Source organism: Mesoplodon bidens (assembly GCF_964165515.1).
Source record: "Mesoplodon bidens genome assembly, contig: HAP1_SCAFFOLD_69, whole genome shotgun sequence".
NCBI lineage: Eukaryota > Metazoa > Chordata > Mammalia > Artiodactyla > Ziphiidae > Mesoplodon > Mesoplodon bidens.
In genome coordinates, this window is record NW_027671437.1 from 1,918,547 (window position 1) to 1,940,575 (window position 22,029).

The following is a 22,029-nucleotide window of genomic DNA, read 5'->3' on the forward strand; positions in this document are numbered from 1 at the left end:
CCAAAAACGGCGTATGCGTTTTCTCCTGAATATATTCAGGAGAAAACGCATACGCCCTTTTTGGCCGAACAAGCAAGCGGGCAATGCAAATCTGCACTACAAAGAAGTATCACTTCCCACCGGTCAAAAGGGACATCCACAAAATGTGTAAAAACCAGAAAGGCAAGACAGGCCCTGGAGAACAGGGAGCCTTGTTATGCTGATGGGCGGGATGTAAATTGCCAACTGCCTCACTGGAGGAGTGCATTGCGTTCCCTAAAACAAGTAAACAACAGAGCTACAGAGCCAAGGACACTTCCAGTCTAGGGAATATACATTGGGAAAAATGAAAATCAATAAGACAGAGCCACCCCCAAATTTAGGGCTGCACTGCTTACCAGAAACTCAACTTGGGTACACCTTAAATATCCCAGGAAATATAAAAATGGTTCAAAAAACTGTGGTATTTATGTCCGATGGAATATCCCTCAGCCATGAAATCAATGTCATAAGACCAGGAGCAGCAAAGTGAGTGGATTCATGTAAGATGATTCTAAGTGAAATAAGTCACACAGAAAAAGAAACTTATCACAAGATATGACTTATGAAGATCCTGTAAACATGGCTACACATGAACTGAGTTAGGAAAGAGAACAGAGTCTCACATTTACAAAACACTCTTATGCCTGCTGAAGGGGAAAGGAGAGGTGGGGTGATGCATAAAACCAGAGTTTGATATAAGCACAGGTACCATTTCCAAAACCAACTGTGGAATAGACAAGACCTACACCTTCCTCAGTGAAAGGGACTCAAAACCCCATATTTCCCACAGAGGAATAGATCTGACTAGTAAGAATCTTAAAACCTATGTATTGATATGTCTCTGTAAGGGAATCAAATGTGTCTAGACTGGCATAAACATGGCAGAGAGAATCAGCTCAAACCCACTATAAAAAGGAATTTCAAAAACAAAACCAAAAAACAGGGAAATTCTTTACATTTCCTTCAGGGTCTCTGATGAAACCTGGAAAAACCCTGTCTACAATGACAGCTGGATGTGGCATAAGGCTGGACACTTGGGACTGAGAGGATTGGTGAGATTGGGTGAGCAAATGCAGACCCTTTAAAGCAAAAATGCATGGCCCCATTCCATGGGTCCCAACTCTCCATGTTGATGGGAATATTACTACAGCTATAACATGTACGGGAACCCTAGAGAATGGACACATTGTGAATACAAAAGGTTTCTAAAACTCAACGAGTAGTCCCTCTCCTGGTGCTCCGGTTTGACTTTCCAACTGCTTTACTATCAATCTCCCAACTTGGAGAGACAGCCCCTTTAACCTCCTGGTTCGCACAGGTTGCCAATTTGGCAGAGGATGGAAGGGAAGAGGGAGAACCAATGAGAGAGTTACTGTTAGGCATTTGGACGGGCACAGGTCACTCTAATTTCCCGGCAGGAAGAAGAATTAACCAGAGTCTCAGCCACCCACCGGGAACCAGTATAGGTCCTGAACCAAAATTTTGGACTTGCGTACAGCTCACAAAAAACGAGTTGGAAAATGGAGCTCAGGGCCACATCAATTCACAAACTGGCAGAGTAATAAAGGACAACTATCGTCCAAAAATCTGTTGAGGGAAGGCAACGAGGCAGACTTGAGAGCCAGGCAGATTAGCAGGAAACAGATTTCAAGAGGTACGTTGGAATCGCCTTTAAAGCACAGGAAGAGGGGCACAACTTCGACAATGACGCAGTTGGCCAAAAACGGCGTATGCGTTTTCTCCTGAATATATTCAGGAGAAAACGCATACGCCCTTTTTGGCCGAACAAGCAAGCAGGCAATGCAAATCTGCACTACAAAGAAGTATCACTTCCCACCGGTCAAAAGGGACATCCACAAAATGTGTAAAAACCAGAAAGGCAAGACAGGCCCTGGAGAACAGGGAGCCTTGTTATGCTGATGGGCGGGATGTAAATTGCCAACTGCCTCACTGGAGGAGTGCATTGCCTTCCCTAATACAAGTAAACAACAGAGCTACAGAGCCAAGGGCACTTCCAGTCTAGGGAATATACATTGGGAAAACTGAAAATCAATAAGACAGAGCCACCCCCAAATTTAGGGCTGCACTGCTTACAAGAACCTCAACTTGGGTACACCTTAAATATCCCAGGAAATATAAAAATGGTTCAAAAAACTGTGGTATTTATGTCGGATGGAATATCCCTCAGCCATGAAATCAATGTCATAAGACCAGGAGCAGCAAAGTGAGTGGATTCAGGTACGATGATTCTAAGTGAAATAAGTCACAAAGAAAAAGAAACTTATCATAAGATATCACTTATGAAGATCCTGTAAACATGGCTACACATGAACTGAGTTAGGAAAGAGACCAGAGTCTCACATTTAGAAAACACTTTATGCCTGCTGAAGGGGAAAGGAGAGGTGGGGTGATGCATAAAACCAGAGTTTGATATAAGCACAGGTACCATTTCCAAAACCAACTGTGGAATAGACAAGACCTACACCTTCCTCAGTGAAAGGGACTCAAAACCCCATATTTCCCACAGAGGAATAGATCTGACTAGTAAGAATCTTAAAACCTATGTATTGATATGTCTCTGTAAGGGAATCAAATGTGTCTAGACTGGCATAAACATGGCAGAGAGAATCAGCTCAAACACACTATAAAAAGGAATTTCAAAAACAAAACCAAAAAACAGGGAAATTCTTTACATTTCCTTCAGGGTCTCTGATGAAACCTGGAAAAACCCTGTCTACAATGACAGCTGGATGTGGCATAAGGCTGGACACTTGGGACTGAGAGGATTGGTGAGATTGGGTGAGCAAATGCAGACCCTTTAAAGCAAAAATGCATGGCCCCCATTCCATGGGTCCCAACTATCCATGTTGAAGGGAATATTACTACAGCTATAACATGTACGGGAAACCTAGAGAATGGACACACTGTGAATACAAATATTTTCCAAAATTCAACGCGTAGTCCCTCCACTGGTGCTCCGGTTTGACTTTCCAACTGCTTTACTATCAATCTCCCAACTTGAAGAGACAGCCCCTTTAACCTCCTGGTTCGCACAGGTTGCCAATTTGGCAGAGGATGGAAGGGACGAGGGAGAACCAATGAGAGAGTTACTGTTAGGCATTTGGACGGGCACATGTCACTCTAATTTCCCGGCAGGAAGAAGAATTAACCAGAGTCTCAGCCACCCACCGGGAACCAGTATAGGTCCTGAACCAAAATTTTGGACTTGCGTACAGCTCACAAAAAACGAGTTGGAAAATGGAGCTCAGGGCCACAGCAATTCACAAACTGGCAGAGTAATAAAGGACAACTATCGTCCAAAAATCTGTTGAGGGAAGGCCACGAGGCAGACTTGAAAGCCAGGCACAATAGCAGGAAACAGATTTCAAGAGGTACGTTGGAATCGCCTTTAAAGCACAGGAAGAGGGGCACAACTTCGACAATGACGCAGTTGGCCAAAAACGGCGTATGCGTTTTCTCCTGAATATATTCAGGAGAAAACGCATACGCCCTTTTTGGCCGAACAAGCAAGCGGGCAATGCAAATCTGCACTACAAAGAAGTATCACTTCCCACCGGTCAAAAGGGACATCCACAAAATGTGTAAAAACCAGAAAGGCAAGACAGGCCCTGGAGAACATGGAGCCTTGTTATGCTGATGGGCGGGATGTAAATTGCCAACTGCCTCACTGGAGGAGTGCATTGCGTTCCCTAAAACAAGTAAACAACAGAGCTACAGAGCCAAGGACACTTCCAGTCTAGGGAATATACATTGGGAAAAATGAAAATCAATAAGACAGAGCCACCCCCAAATTTAGGGCTGCACTGCTTACCAGAAACTCAACTTGGGTACACCTTCAATATCCCAGGAAATATAAAAATGGTTCAAAAAACTGTGGTATTTATGTCCGATGGAATATCCCTCAGCCATGAAATCAATGTCATAAGACCAGGAGCAGCAAAGTGAGTGGATTCATGTAAGATGATTCTAAGTGAAATAAGTCACACAGAAAAAGAAACTTATCATAAGATATGACTTATGAAGATCCTGTAAACATGGCTACACATGAACTGAGTTAGGAAAGAGAACAGAGTCTCACATTTACAAAACACTCTTATGCCTGCTGAAGGGGAAAGGAGAGGTGGGGTGATGCATAAAACCAGAGTTTGATATAAGCACAGGTACCATTTCCAAAACCAACTGTGGAATAGACAAGACCTACACCTTCCTCAGTGAAAGGGACTCAAAACCCCATATTTCCCACAGAGGAATAGATCTGACTACTAAGAATCTTAAAACCTATGTATTGATATGTCTCTGTAAGGGAATCAAATGTGTCTAGACTGGCATAAACATGGCAGAGAGAATCAGCTCAAACCCACTATAAAAAGGAATTTCAAAAACAAAACCAAAAAACAGGGAAATTCTTTACATTTCCTTCAGGGTCTGTGATGAAACCTGGAAAAACCCTGTCTACAATGACAGCTGGATGTGGCATAAGGCTGGACACTTGGGACTGAGAGGATTGGTGAGATTGGGTGAGCAAATGCAGACCCTTTAAAGCAAAAATGCATGGCCCCATTCCATGGGTCCCAACTCTCCATGTTGATGGGAATATTACTACAGCTATAACATGTACGGGAACCCTAGAGAATGGACACACTGTGAATACAAAAGGTTTCTAAAACTCAACGAGTAGTCCCTCTCCTGGTGCTCCGGTTTGACTTTCCAACTGCTTTACTATCAATCTCCCAACTTGGAGAGACAGCCCCTTTAACCTCCTGGTTCGCACAGGTTGCCAATTTGGCAGAGGATGGAAGGGAAGAGGGAGAACCAATGAGAGAGTTACTGTTAGGCATTTGGACGGGCACAGGTCACTCTAATTTCCCGGCAGGAAGAAGAATTAACCAGAGTCTCAGCCACCCACCGGGAACCAGTATAGGTCCTGAACCAAAATTTTGGACTTGCGTACAGCTCACAAAAAACGAGTTGGAAAATGGAGCTCAGGGCCACAGCAATTCACAAACTGGCAGAGTAATAAAGGACAACTATCGTCCAAAAATCTGTTGAGGGAAGGCAACGAGGCAGACTTGAGAGCCAGGCAGATTAGCAGGAAACAGATTTCAAGAGGTACGTTGGAATCGCCTTTAAAGCACAGGAAGAGGGGCACAACTTCGACAATGACGCAGTTGGCCAAAAAGGGCGTATGCGTTTTCTCCTGAATATATTCAGGAGAAAACGCATACGCCCTTTTTGGCCGAACAAGCAAGCGGGCAATGCAAATCTTCACAACAAAGAAGTATCACTTCCCACCGGTCAAAAGGGACATCCACAAAATGTGTAAAAACCAGAAAGGCAAGACAGGCCCTGGAGAACAGGGAGCCTTGTTATGCTGATGGGCGGGATGTAAATTGCCAACTGCCTCACTGGAGGAGTGCATTGCGTTCCCTAAAACAAGTAAACAACAGAGCTACAGAGCCAAGGGCACTTCCAGTCTAGGGAATATACATTGGGAAAACTGAAAATCAATAAGACAGAGCCACCCCCAAATTTAGGGCTGCACTGCTTACAAGAACCTCAACTTGGGTACACCTTAAATATCCCAGGAAATATAAAAATGGTTCAAAAAACTGTGGTATTTATGTCCGATGGAATATCCCTCAGCCATGAAATCAATGTCATAAGACCAGGAGCAGCAAAGTGAGTGGATTCAGGTACGATGATTCTAAGTGAAATAAGTCACACAGAAAAAGAAACTTATCATAAGATATCACTTATGAAGATCCTGTAAACATGGCTACACATGAACTGAGTTAGGAAAGAGAACAGAGTCTCACATTTAGACAACACTCTTATGCCTGCTGAAGGGGAAAGGAGAGGTGGGGTGATGCATAAAACCAGAGTTTGATATAAGCACAGGTACCATTTCCAAAACCAACTGTGGAATAGACAAGACCTACACCTTCCTCAGTGAAAGGGACTCAAAACCCCATATTTCCCGCAGAGGAATAGATCTGACTAGTAAGAATCTTAAAACCTATGTATTGATATGTCTCTGTAAGGGAATCAAGTGTGTCTATACTGGCATAAACATGGCAGAGAGAATCAGCTCAAACCCACTATCAAAAGGAATTTCAAAAACAAAACCAAAAAACAGGGAAATTCTTTACATTTCCTTCAGGGTCTCTGATGAAACCTGGAAAAACCCTGTCTACAATGACAGCTGGATGTGGCATAAGGCTGGACACTTGGGACTGAGAGGATTGTTGAGATTGGGTGAGCAAATGCAGACCCTTTAAAGCAAAAATGCATGGCCCCCATTCCATTGGTCCCAACTATCCATGTTGAAGGGAATATTACTACAGATATAACATGTACGGGAAACCTAGAGAATGGACACACTGTGAATACAAATGGTTTCCAAAACTCAACGCGTAGTCCCACCACTGGTGCTCCGGTTTGACTTTCCAACTGCTTTACTATCAATCTCCCAACTTGAAGAGACAGCCCCTTTAACCTCCTGGTTCGCACAGGTTGCCAATTTGGCAGAGGATGGAAGGGAAGAGGGAGAACCAATGAGAGAATTACTGTTAGGCATTTGGACGGGCACATGTCACTCTAATTTCCCGGCAGGAAGAAGAATTACCAGAGTCTCAGCCACCCACCGGGAACCAGTATAGGTCCTGAACCAAAATTTTGGACTTGCGTACAGCTCACAAAAAACGAGTTGGAAAATGGAGCTCAGGGCCACAACAATTCACAAAATGGCAGAGTAATAAAGGACAACTATCGTCCAAAAATCTGTTGAGGGAAGGCAACGAGGCAGACTTGAAAGCCAGGCACAATAGCAGGAAACAGATTTCAAGAGGTACGTTGGAATCACCTTTAAAGCACAGGAAGAGGGTCACAACTTCGACAATGACGCACTTGGCCAAAAAGGGCGTATGCGTTTTCTCCTGAATATATTCAGGAGAAAACGCATACGCCCTTTTTGGCCGAACAAGCAAGCGGGCAATGCAAATCTGCACTACAAAGAAGTATCACTTCCCACCGGTCAAAAGGGACATCCACAAAATGTGTAAAAACCAGAAAGGCAAGACAGGCCCTGGAGAACAGGGAGCCTTTTTATGCTGATGGGCGGGATGTAAATTGCCAACTGCCTCAGAGGAGGAGTGCATTGCGTTCCCTAAAACAAGTAAACAACAGAGCTACAGAGCCAAGGGCACTTCCAGTCTAGGGAATATACATTGGGAAAACTGAAAATCAATAAGACAGAGCCACCCCCAAATTTAGGGCTGCACTGCTTACCAGAACCTCAACTTGGGTACACCTTAAATATCCCAGGAAATATAAAAATGGTTCAAAAAACTGTGGTACTTATGTCCGATGGAATATCCCTCAGCCATGAAATCAATGTCATAAGACCAGGAGCAGCAAAGTGAGTGGATTCAGGTACGATGATTCTAAGTGAAATAAGTCACACAGAAAAAGAAACTTCTCTAAGATATCACTTATGATGATCCTGTAAACATGGCTACACATGAACTGAGTTAGGAAAGAGAACAGAGTCTCACATTTAGAAAACACTCTTATGCTTGCTTAAGGGGAAAGGAGAGGAGGGGTGATGTATAAAACCAGAGTTTGATATAAGCACAGGTACCATTTCCAAAACCAACTGTGGAATAGACAAGACCTACACCTTCCTCAGTGAAAGGGACTCAAAACCCCATATTTCCCGCAGAGGAATAGATGTGACTAGTAAGAATCTTATAACCTATGTATTGATATGTCTCTGTAAGGGAATCAAGTGTGTCTAGACTGGCATAAACATGGCAGAGAGAATCAGCTCAAACCCACTATAAAAAGGAATTTCAAAAACAAAACCAAAAACCAGGGAAATTCTTTACATTTCCTTCAGGGTCTCTGATGAAACCTGGAAAAACCCTGTCTACAATGAAGCTGGATGTGGCATAAGGCTGGACACTTGGGACTGAGAGGATTGGTGAGATTGGGTGAGCAAATGCAGACCCTTTAAAGCAAAAATGCATGGCCCCATTCCATGGGTCACAACTCTCCATGTTGAAGGGAATATTACTACAGCTATAACATGTACAGGAACCCTAGAGAATGGACACACTGTGAATACAAAAGGTTTCTAAAACTCAACGAGTAGTCCCTCTCCTGGTGCTCCAGTTTGACTTTCAACTGCTTTACTATCAATCTCCCAACTTGGAGAGACAGCCCCTTTAACCTCCTGGTTCGCACAGGTTGCCAATTTGGCAGAGGATGGAAGGGAAGAGGGAGAACCAATGAGAGAGTTACTGTTAGGCATTTGGACGGGCACAGGTCACTCTAATTTCCCGGCAGGAAGAAGAATTAACCAGAGTCTCAGCCACCCACCGGTAACCAGTATAGGTCCTAAACCAAAATTTTGGACTTGCGTACAGCTCACAAAAAACGAGTTGAAAATGGAGCTCAGGGCCACAGCAATTCACAAACTGGCAGAGTAATAAAGGACAACTATCGTCCAAAAATCTGTTGAGGGAAGGCAACGAGGCAGACTTGAAAGCCAGGCAGAATAGCAGGAAACAGATTTCAAGAGGTACGTTGGAATCGCCTTTAAAGCACAGGAAGAGGGGCACAACTTCGACAATGACGCAGTTGGCCAAAAAGGGCGTATGGTTTTTCTCCTGAATATATTCAGGAGAAAACGCATACGCCCTTTTTGGCCGAACAAGCAAGCGGGCAATGCAAATCTGCACTACAAAGAAGTATCACTTCCCACCGGTCAAAAGGGACATCCACAAAATGTGTAAAAACCAGAAAGGCAAGACAGGCGCTGGAGAACAGGGAGCCTTGTTATGCTGATGGGCGCGATGTAAATTGCCAACTGCCTCACTGGAGGAGTGCATTGCGTTCCCTAAAACAAGTAAACAACAGAGCTACACAGCCAAGGGCACTTCCAGTCTAGGGAATATACATTGGGAAAACTGAAAATCAATAAGACAGAGCCACCCCCAAATTTAGGGCTGCACTGCTTACAAGAACCTCAACTTGGGTACAACTTAAATATCCCAGGAAATATAAAAATGGTTCAAAAAACTGTGGTATTTATGTCCGATGGAATATCCCTCAGCCATGAAATCAATGTCATAAGACCAGGAGCAGCAAAGTGAGTGGATTCAGGTACGATGATTCTAAGTGATATAAGTCACACAGAAAAAGAAACTTATCATAAGATATGACTTATGAAGATACTGTAAACATGGCTACACATGAACTGAGTTAGGAAAGAGAACAGAGTCTCACATTTAGAAAACACTCTTATGCCTGCTGAAGGGGAAAGGAGAGGTGGGGTGATGCATAAAACCAGAGTTTGATATAAGCACAGGTACCATTTCCAAAACCAACTGTGGAATAGACAAGACCTACACCTTCCTCAGTGAAAGGGACTCAAAACCCCATATTTCCCACAGAGGAATAGATCTGACTAGTAAGAATCTTAAAACCTATGTATTGATATGTCTCTGTAAGGGAATCAAATGTGTCTAGACTGGCATAAACATGGCAGAGAGAATCAGCTCAAACCCACTATAAAAAGGAATTTCAAAAGCAAAACCAAAAAAAAGGGAAATTCTTTACATTTCCTTCAGGGTCTCTGATGAAACCTGGAAAAACCCTGTCTACAATGACAGCTGGATGTGGCATAAGGCTGGACACTTGGGACTGAGAGGATTGGTGAGATTGGGTGAGCAAATGCAGACCCTTTAAAGCAAAAATGCATGGCCCCCATTCCATGGGTCCCAACTATCCATGTTGAAGGGAATATTACTACAGATATAACATGTACGGGAAACCTAGAGAATGGACACACTGTGAATACAAATGGTTTCCAAAACTCCACGCGTAGTCCCTCCACTGGTGCTCCGGTTTGACTTTCCAACTGCTTTACTATCAATCTCCCAACTTGAAGAGACAGCCCCTTTAACCTCCTGGTTCGCACAGGTTGCCAATTTGGCAGAGGATGGAAGGGAAGAGGGAGAACCAATGAGAGAGTTACGGTTAGGCATTTGGACGGGCACATGTCACTCTAATTTCCTGGCAGGAAGAAGAATAAACCAGAGTCTCAGCCACCCACCGGGAACCAGTAGAGGTCTTGAACCAAAATTTTGGACTTGCGTACAGCTCACAAAAAACGAGTTGGAAAATGGAGCTCAGGGCCACAACAATTCACAAAATGGCAGAGTAATAAAGGACAACTATCGTCCAAAAATCTGTTGAGGGAAGGCAACGAGGCAGACTTGAAAGCCAGGCACAATAGCAGGAAACAGATTTCAAGAGGTACGTTGGAATCACTTTTAAAGCACAGGAAGAGGGGCACAACTTCGACAATGACGCACTTGGCCAAAAAGGGCGTATGTGTTTTCTCCTGAATATATTCAGGAGAAAACGCATACGCCCTTTTTGGCCGAACAAGCAAGCGGGCCGTGCAAATCTGCTCTACAAAGAAGTATCACTTCCCACCGGTCAAAAGGGACATCCACAAAATGTGTAAAAACCAGAAAGGCAAGACAGGCCCTGGAGAACAGTGAGCCTTGTTATGCTGATGGGCGGGATGTAAATTGCCAACTGCCTCACTGGAGGAGTGCATTGCGTTCCCTAAAACAAGTAAACAACAGAGCTACAGAGCCAAGGACACTTCCAGTCTAGGGAATATACATTGGGAAAACTGAAAATCAATAAGACAGAGCCACCCCCAAATTTAGGGCTGCACTGCTTACCAGAACCTCAACTTGGGTACACCTTAAATATCCCAGGAAATATAAAAATGGTTCAAAAAACTGTGGTATTTATGTCCGATGGAATATCCCTCAGCCATGAAATCAATGTCATAAGACCAGGAGCAGCAAAGTGAGTGGATTCAGGTACGATGATTCTAAGTGAAATAAGTCACACAGAAAAAGAAACTTCTCTAAGATATCACTTATGGAGATCCTGTAAACATGGCTACACATGAACTGAGTTAGGAAAGAGAACAGAGTCTCACATTTAGAAAACACTCTTATGCCTGCTGAAGGGGAAAGGAGAGGTGGGGTGGTGCATAAAACCAGAGTTTGATATAAGCACAGGTACCATTTCCAAAACCAACTGTGGAATAGACAAGACCTACACCTTCCTCAGTGAAAGGGACTCAAAACCCCATATTTCCCGCAGAGGAATAGATCTGACTAGTAAGAATCTTATAACCTATGTATTGATATGTCTCTGTAAGGGAATCAAGTGTGTCTAGACTGGCATAAACATGGCAGAGAGAATCAGCTCAAACCCACTATAAAAAGGAATTTCAAAAACAAAACCAAAAAACAGGGAAATTCTTTACATTTCCTTCAGGGTCTCTGATGAAACCTGGAAAAACCCTGTCTACAATGACAGCTGGAAGTGGCATAAGGCTGGACACTTGGGACTGAGAGGATTGGTGAGATTGGGTGAGCAAATGCAGACACTTTAAAGCAAAAATGCATGGCCCCATTCCATGGGTCACAACTCTCCATGTTGAAGGGAATATTACTACAGCTATAACATGTACAGGAACCCAAGAGAATGGACACACTGTGAAAACAAAAGGTTTCTAAAACTCAACGAGTAGTCCCTCTCCTGGTGCTCCGGTTTGACTTTCCAACTGCTTTACTATCAATCTCCCAACTTGGAGAGACAGCCCCTTTAACCTCCTGGTTCGCACAGGTTGCCAATTTGGCAGAGGATGGAAGGGAAGAGGGAAAACCAATGAGAGAGTTACTGTTAGGCATTTGGACGGGCACAGGTCACTCTAATTTCCCGGCAGGAAGAAGAATTAACCAGAGTCTCAGCCACCCACCGGGAACCAGTATAGGTCCTGAACCAAAATTTTGGACTTGCGTACAGCTCACAAAAAACGAGTTGGAAAATGGAGCTCAGGGCCACAGCAATTCACAAACTGGCAGAGTAATAAAGGACAACTATCGTCCAAAAATCTGTTGAGGGAAGGCAACGAGGCAGACCTGAAAGCCAGGCAGAATAGCAGGAAACAGATTTCAAGAGGTACGTTGGAATCGCCTTTAAAGCACAGGAAGAGGGGCACAACTTCGACAATGACGCAGTTGGCCAAAAAGGGCGTATGGGTTTTCTCCTGAATATATTCAGGAGAAAACGCATACGCGCTTTTTGGCTGAACAAGCAAGCGGGCAATGCAAATCTGCACTATAAAGAAGTATCACTTCCCACCGGTCAAAAGGGACATCCACAAAATGTGTAAAAACCAGAAAGGCAAGACAGGCCCTGGAGAACAGGGAGCCTTTTTATGCTGATGGGCGGGATATAAATTGCCAACTGCCTCACTGGAGGAGTGCATTGCGTTCCCTAAACAAGTAAACAACAGTGCTACAGAGCCAAGGGCACCTCCAGTCTAGGGAATATACCTAGGGAAAACTGAAAATCAATAAGACAGAGCCACCCCCAAATTTAGGGCTGCACTGCTTACAAGAACCTCAACTTGGGTACACCTTAAATATCCCAGGATATATAAAAATGGTTCAGAAAACTGTGGTATTTATGTCCGACGGAATATCCCTCAGCCATGAAATCAATGTCATAAGACCAGGAGCAGCAAAGTGAGTGGATTCAGGTACGATGATTCTAAATGAAATAAGTCACACAGGAAACGAAACTTATCAGAAGATATGACTTATGAAGATCCTGTAAACATGGCTACACATGAACTGAGTTAGGAAAGAGAACAGAGTCTCACATTTAGAAAACACTTTATGCCTGCTGAAGGGGAAAGGAGAGGTGCGGTGATGCATAAAACCAGAGTTTGATATAAGCACAGGTACCATTTCCAAAACCAACTGTGGAATAGACAAGACCTACACCTTCCTCAGTGAAAGGGACTCAAAACCCCATATTTCCCACAGAGGAATAGATCTGACTAGTAAGAATCTTAAAACGTATGTATTGATATGTCTCTGTAAGGGAATCAAGTGTGTCTAGACTGGCATAAACATGGCAGAGAGAATCAGCTCTAACCCACTATAAAAAGGAATTTCAAAAACAAAACCAAAAAACAGGGAAATTCTTTACATTTCCTTCAGGGTCTCTGATGAAACCTGGAAAAACCCTGTCTACAATGACAGCTGGATGTGGCATAAGGCTGGACACTTGGGACTGAGAGGATTGGTGAGATTGGGTGAGCAAATGCAGACCCTTTAAAGCAAAAATGCATGGCCCCCATTCGATGGGTCCCAACTCTCCAGGTTGAAGGGAATATTACTAGAGCTATAACATGTACGGGAAACCTAGAGAATGGACACACTGTGAATACAAAAGGTTTCTAAATCTCAACGAGTAGTCCCTCTCCTGGTGCTCCGCTTTGACTTTCCAACTGCTTTACTATCAATCTCCCAACTTGGAGAGACAGCCCCTTTAACCTCCTGGTTCGCACACGTTGCCAATTTGGCAGAGGATGGAAGGGAAGAGCGAGAACCAATGAGAGAGTTACTGTTAGGCATTTGGACGGGCACATGTCACTCTAATTTCCCGGCAGGAAGAAGAATTAACCAGAGTCTCAGCCACCCACCGGGAACCAGTATAGGTCCTGAACCAAAATTTTGGACTTGCGTAGAGCTCACAAAAAACGAGTTGGAAAACGGAGCTCAGGGCCACAGCAATTCACAAACTGGCAGAGTAATAAAGGACAACTATCGTCCAAAAATCTGTTGAGGGAAGGCAACGAGGCAGACTTGAAAGGCAGGCACAATAGCAGGAAACAGATTTCCAGAGGTACGTTGGAATCACCTTTAAAGCACAGAAGAGGGGCACAACTTCGACAATGACGCAGTTAGCCAAAAAGGGCGTATGCGTTTTCTCCTGAATATATTCAGAAGAAAACGCATACGCCCTTTTTGGCCAAACAAGCAAGCGGGCAATGCAAATCTGCACTACAAAGAAGTATCACTTCCTACCGGTCAAAAGGGACATCCACAAAATGTGTAAAAACCAGAAAGGCAAGACAGGCCCTGGAGAACAGGGAGCCTTGTTATGCTGATGGGCGGGATGTAAATTGCCAACTGCCTCACTGGAGGAGTGCATTGCATTCCCTAAAACAAGTAAACAACAGAGCTACAGAGCCAAGGGCACTTCCAGTCTAGGGAACATACATTGGGAAAACTGAAAATCAATAAGACAGAGCCACCCCCAAATTTAGGGCTGCACTGCTTACAGGAACCTCAACTTGGGTACACCTTAAATATCCCAGGAAATATAAAAATGGTTCAAAAAACTGTGGTATTTATGTCCGATGGAATATCCCTCAGCCATGAAATCAATGTCATAAGACCAGGAGCAGCAAAGTGAGTGGATTCAGGTACGATGATTCTAAGTGAAATAAGTCACACAGAAAAAGAAACTTATCATAAGATATCACTTATGAAGATCCTGTAAACATGGCTACACATGAACTGAGTTAGGAAAGAGACCAGAGTCTCACATTTAGAAAACACTCTTATGCCTGCTGAAGGGGAAAGGAGAGGTGGGGTGATGCATAAAACCAGAGTTTGATATAAGCACAGGTACCATTTCCAAAACCAACTGTGGAATAGACAAGACCTACACCTTCCTCAGTGAAAGGGACTCAAAACCCCATATTTCCCGCAGAGGAATAGATCTGACTAGTAAGAATCTTAAAACCTATGTATTGATATGTCTCTGTAAGGGAATCAAGTGTGTCTAGACTGGCATAAACATGGCAGAGAGAATCAGCTCAAACCAACTCTAAAAAGGAATTTCAAAAACAAAACCAAAAAACAGGGAAATTCTTTACATTTCCTTCAGGGTCTCTGAAGAAACCTGGAAAAACCCTATCTACAAAGACAGCTGGATGTGGCATAAGGCTGGACACTTGGGACTGAGAGGATTGGTGAGATTGGGTGAGCAAATGCAGACCCTTTAAAGCAAAAATGCATGGCCCCCATTCCATGGGTCCCAACTCTCCAGGTTGAAGGGAATATTACTACAGCTATAACATGTACGGGAAACCTAGAGAATGGACACACTGTGAATACAAAAGGTTTCTAAAACTCAACGAGTAGTCCCTCTCCTGGGGCTCCGGTTTGACTTTCCAACTGCTTTACTATCAATCTCCCAACTTGGAGAGACAGCCCCTTTAACATACTGGTTCGCACAGGTTGCCAAATTGGCAGAGGATGGAAGGGAAGAGGGAGAACCAATGAGAGAGTTACTGTTAGGCATTTGGACGGGCACATGTCACTCTAATTTCCCGGCAGGAAGAAGAATTAACCAGAGTCTCAGCCACCCACCGGGAACCAGTATAGGTCCTGAACCAAAATTTTGGACTTGCGTACAGCTCACAAAAAACGAGTTGGAGAATGGAGCTCAGGGCCACAGCAATTCACAAACTGGCAGAGTAATAAAGGACAACTATCGTCCAAAAATCTGTTGAGGGATGGCAACGAGGCAGACTTGAAAGCCAGGCAGAATAGCAGGAAACAGATTTCAAGAGGTACGTTGGAATCGCCTTTAAAGCACAGGAAGAGGGACACAACTTCGACAATGACGCAGTTGGCCAAAAAGGGCGTATGCGTTTTCTCCCGAGTATATTCAGGAGAAAACGCATACGCCCTTTTTGGCCAAACAAGCAAGCGGGCAATGCAAATCTGCACTACAAAGAAGTATCACTTCCCACCGGTCAAAAGGGACATCCACGGGCTTCCCTGGTGCCGCAGTGGTTGCGAGTCCGCCTGCCGATGCAGGGGTCACGGGTTCGTGCCCCGGTCTGGGAAGATCCCACATGCAGTGGAGCGGCTGGGCCCGTGAGCCATGGCCGCTGAGCCTGCGCGTCCGGAGCCTGTGCTACACAACGGGAGAGGCCACAACAATGAGAGGCCCGCATACAGCAAAAACAAACAAACAAACAAACAAAAAAAGGGACATCCACAAAATGTGTAAAAACCAGAAAGGCAAGACAGGCCCTGGAGAACAGGGAGCCTTGTTATGCTGATGGGCGGGATGTAAATTGCCAACTGCCTCACAGGAGGAGTGCATTGCGTTCCCTAAAACAAGTAAACAACAGAGCTACAGAGCCAAGGGCACTTCCAGTCTAGGGAATATATATTGGGAAAACTGAAAATCAATAAGACAGAGCCACCCCCAAATTTAGGGCTGCACTGCTTACAAGAACCTCAACTGGGGTACACCTTAAATATCCCAGGAAATATAAAAATGGTTCAAAAAACTGTGGTATTTATGTCCGATGGAATATCCCTCAGCCATGAAATCAATGTCATAAGACCAGGAGCAGCAAAGTGAGTGGATTCAGGTACGATGATTCTAAGTGAAATAAGTCACACAGAAAAAGAAACTTATCATAAGATATCACTTATGAAGATCCTGTAAACATGGCTACACATGAACTGAGTTAGGAAAGAGACCAGAGTCTCACATTGAGAAAACACTCTTATGCCTGCTGAAGGGGAAAGGAGAGGTGGGGTGATGCATAAAACCAGAGTTTGATATAAGCACAGGTACCATTTCCAAAACCAACTGTGGAATAGACAAGACCTACACCTTCCTCAGTGAAAGGGACTCAAAACCCCATATTTCCCGCAGAGGAATAGATCTGACTAGTAAGAATCTTAAAACCTATGTATTGATATGTCTCTGTAAGGGAATCAAGTGTGTCTAGACTGGCATAAACATGGCAGAGAGAATCAGCTCATACCCACTATAAAAAGGAATTTCAAAAACAAAACCAAAAAACAGGGAAATTCTTTACATTTCCTTCAGGGTCTCTGAAGAAACCTGGAAAAACCCTGTCTACAATGACAGCTGGATGTGCCCTAAGGCTGGACACTTGGGACTGAGAGGATTGGTGCGATTGGGTGAGCAAATGCAGACCCTTTAATGCAAAAATGCATGGCCCCCATTCCATGGGTCCCAACTCTCCAGGTTGAAGGGAATATTACTACAGCTATAACATGTACGGGAAACCTAGAGAATGGACACACTGTGAATACAAATGGTTTCTAAAACTCAACGAGTAGTCCCTCTCCTGGTGCTCCGCTTTGACTTTCCAACTGCTTTACTATCAATCTCCCAACTTGGAGAGACAGCCCCTTTAACCTCCTGGTTCGCACAGGTTGCCAATTTGGCAGAGGATGGAAGGGAAGAGGGAGAACCAATGAGAGAGTTACTGTTAGGCATTTGGACGGGCACATGTCACTCTAATTTCCCGGCAGGAAGAAGAATTAACCAGAGTCTCAGCCACCCACCGGGAACCAGTATAGGTCCTGAACCAAAATTTTGGACTTGCGTACAGCTCACAAAAAACGAGTTGGAGAATGGAGCTCAGGGCCACAGCAATTCACAAACTGGCAGAGTAATAAAGGACAACTATCGTCCAAAAATCTGGTGAGGGAAGGCAACGAGGCAGACTTGAAAGCCAGGCAGAATAGCAGGAAACAGATTTCAAGAGGTACGTTGGAATCGCCTTTAAAGCACAGGAAGAGGGGCACAACTTCGACAATGACGCAGTTAGCCAAAAAGGGTGTATGCGTTTTCTCCTGAATATATTCAGAAGAAAACGCATACGCCCTTTTTGGCCAAACAAGCAAGCTGGCAATGCAAATCTGCACTACAAAGAAGTATCACTTCCTACCGGTCAAAAGGGACATCCACAAAATGTGTAAAAACCAGAAAGGCAAGACAGGCCCTGGAGAACAGGGAGCCTTGTTATGCTGATGGGCGGGATGTAAATTGCCAACTGCCTCACTGGAGGAGTGCATTGCATTCCCTAAAACAAGTAAACAACAGAGCTACAGAGCCAAGGGCACTTCCAGTCTAGGGAACATACATTGGGAAAACTGAAAATCAATAAGACAGAGCCACCCCCAAATTTAGGGCTGCACTGCTTACAGGAACCTCAACTTGGGTACACCTTAAATATCCCAGGAAATATAAAAATGGTTCAAAAAACTGTGGTATTTATGTCCGATGGAATATCCCTCAGCCATGAAATCAATGTCATAAGACCAGGAGCAGCAAAGTGAGTGGATTCAGGTACGATGATTCTAAGTGAAATAAGTCACACAGAAAAAGAAACTTATCATAAGATATCACTTATGAAGATCCTGTAAACATGGCTACACATGAACTGAGTTAGGAAAGAGACCAGAGTCTCACATTTAGAAAACACTCTTATGCCTGCTGAAGGGGAAAGGAGAGGTGGGGTGATGCATAAAACCAGAGTTTGATATAAGCACAGGTACCATTTCCAAAACCAACTGTGGAATAGACAAGACCTACACCTTCCTCAGTGAAAGGGACTCAAAACCCCATATTTCCCGCAGAGGAATAGATCTGACTAGTAAGAATCTTAAAACCTATGTATTGATATGTCTCTGTAAGGGAATCAAGTGTGTCTAGACTGGCATAAACATGGCAGAGAGAATCAGCTCATACCCACTATAAAAAGGAATTTCAAAAACAAAACCAAAAAACAGGGAAATTCTTTACATTTCCTTCAGGGTCTCTGAAGAAACCTGGAAAAACCCTGTCTACAATGACAGCTGGATGTGCCCTAAGGCTGGACACTTGGGACTGAGAGGATTGGTGCGATTGGGTGAGCAAATGCAGACCCTTTAATGCAAAAATGCATGGCCCCCATTCCATGGGTCCCAACTCTCCAGGTTGAAGGGAATATTACTCCAGCTATAACATGTACGGGAAACCTAGAGAATGGACACACTGTGAATACAAAAGGTTTCTAAAACTCAACGAGTAGTCCCTCTCCTGGTGCTCCGGTTTGACTTTCCAACTGCTTTACTATCAATCTCCCAACTTGGAGAGACAGCCCCTTTAACCTCCTGGTTCGCACACGTTGTCAATTTGGCAGAGGATCGAAGGGAAGAGGGAGAACCAATGAGAGAGTTACTGTTAGGCATTTGGATGGGCACATGTCACTCTAATTTCCCGGCAGGAAGAAGAATTAACCAGAGTCTCAGCCACCCACCGGGAACCAGTATAGGTCCTGAACCAAAATTTTGGACTTGCGTACAGCTCACAAAAAACGAGTTGGAAAATGGAGCTCAGGGCCCCAGCAATTCACAAACTGGCAGAGTAATAAAGGACAACTATCGTCCAAAAATCTGTTGAGGGAAGGCAACGAGGCAGACTTGAAAGCCAGGCAGAATAGCAGGAAACAGATTTCAAGAGGTACGTTGGAATCGCTTTAAAGCACAGGAAGAGGGGCACAACTTCGACAATGTCGCAGTTGGCCAAAAAGGGCGTATGCGTTTTCTCCTGAATATATTCAGGAGAAAACGCATAGGCCCTTTTTGGACAAACAAGCAAGCGGGCAATGCAAATCTGCACTACAAAGAAGTATCACTTCCCACCGGTCAAAAGGGACATCCACAAAATGTGTAAAAACCAGAAAGGCAAGACAGGCCCTGGAGAACAGGGAGCCTTGTTATGCTGATGGGCGGGATGTAAATTGCCAACTGCCTCACTGGAGGAGTGCATTGCGTTCCCTAAAACAAGTAAACAACAGAGCTACAGAGCCAAGGGCACTTCCAGTCTAGGGAATATACATTGGGAAAACTGAAAATCAATAAGACAGAGCCACCCCCAAATTTAGGGCTGCACTGCTTACAAGAACCTCAACTTGGGTACACCTTAAATATCCCAGGAAATATAAAAATGGTTCAAAAAACTGTGGTATTTATGTCCGATGGAATATCCCTCAGCCATGAAATCAATGTCATAAGACCAGGAGCAGCAAAGTGAGTGGATTCAGGTACGATGATTCTAAGTGAAATAAGTCACACAGAAAAAGAAACTTATCATAAGATATGACTTATGAAGATCCTGTAAACATGGCTACACATGAACTGAGTTAGGAAAGAGAACAGAGTCTCACATTTAGACAACACTCTTATGCCTGCTGAAGGGGAAAGGAGAGGTGGGGTGATGCATAAAACCAGAGTTTGATATAAGCACAGGTACCATTTCCAAAACCAACTGTGGAATAGACAAGACCTACACCTTCCTCAGTGAAAGGGACTCAAAACCCCATATTTCCCGCAGAGGAATAGATCTGACTAGTAAGAATCTTAAAACCTATGTATTGATATGTCTCTGTAAGGGAATCAAGTGTGTCTAGACTGGCATAAACATGGCAGAGAGAATCAGCTCATACCCACTATAAAAATGAATTTCAAAAACAAAACCAAAAAACAGGGAAATTCTTTACATTTCCTTCAGGGTCTCTGAAGAATCCTGGAAAAACCCTGTCTACAATGACAGCTGGATGTGCCCTAAGGCTGGACACTTGGGACTGAGAGGATTGGTGCGATTGGGTGAGCAAATGCAGACCCTTTAATGCAAAAATGCATGGCCCCCATTCCATGGGTCCCAACTCTCCAGGTTGAAGGGAATATTACTCCAGCTATAACATGTACGGGAAACCTAGAGAATGGACACACTGTGAATACAAAAGGTTTCTAAAACTCAACGAGTAGTCCCTCTCCTGGTGCTCCGGTTTGACTTTCCAACTGCTTTACTATCAATCTCCCAACTTGGAGAGACAGCCCCTTTAACCTCCTGGTTCGCACACGTTGTCAATTTGGCAGAGGATCGAAGGGAAGAGGGAGAACCAATGAGAGAGTTACTGTTAGGCATTTGGACGGGCACATGTCACTCTAATTTCCCGGCAGGAAGAAGAATTAACCAGAGTCTCAGCCACCCACCGGGAACCAGTATAGGTCCTGAACCAAAATTTTGGACTTGCGTACAGCTCACAAAAAACGAGTTGGAAAATGGAGCTCAGGGCCCCAGCAATTCACAAACTGGCAGAGTAATAAAGGACATCTATCGTCCAAAAATCTGTTGAGGGAAGGCAACGAGGCAGACTTGAAAGCCAGGCAGAATAGCAGGAAACAGATTTCAAGAGGTACGTTGGAATCGCTTTAAAGCACAGGAAGAGGGGCACAACTTCGACAATGTCGCAGTTGGCCAAAAAGGGCGTATGCGTTTTCTCCTGAATATATTCAGGAGAAAACGCATACGCCCTTTTAGGCCAAACAAGCAAGCGGGCAATGCAAATCTGCACTACAAAGAAGTATCACTTCCCACCGGTCAAAAGGGACATCCACAAAATGTGTAAAAACCAGAAAGGCAAGACAGGCCGTGGAGAACAGGGAGCCTTGTTATGCTGATGGGCGGGATGTAAATTGCCAACTGCCTCACTGGAGGAGTGCATTGCGTTCCCTAAAACAAGTAAACAACAGAGCTACAGAGCCAAGGGCACTTCCAGTCTACGGAATATACATTGGGAAAACTGAAAATCAATACGACAGAGCCACCCCCAAATTTAGGGCTGCACTGCTTACCAGAACCTCAACTTGGGTACACCTTAAATATCCCAGGAAATATAAAAATGGTTCAAAAAACTGTGGTATTTATGTCCGATGGAATATCCCTCAGCCATGAAATCAATGTCATAAGAGCAGGAGCAGCAAAGTGAGTGGATTCAGGTACGATGATTCTAAGTGAAATAAGTCACACAGAAAAAGAAACTTATCATAAGATATGACTTATGAAGATCCTGTAAACATGGCTACACAAGAACTGAGTTAGGAAAGAGAACAGAGTCTCACATTGAGAAAACACTCTTATGCCTGCTGAAGGGGAAAGGAGAGGTGGGGTGATGCATAAAACCAGAGTTTGATATAAGCACAGGTATCATTTCCAAAACCAACTGTGGAATAGACAAGACCTACACCTTCCTCAGTGAAAGGGACTCAAAACCCCATATTTCCCGCAGAGGAATAGATCTGACTAGTAAGAATCTTAAAACCTATGTATTGATATGTCTCTGTAAGGGAATCAAGTGTGTCTAGACTGGCATAAACATGGCAGAGAGAATCAGCTCAAACCCACTCTAAAAAGGAATTTCAA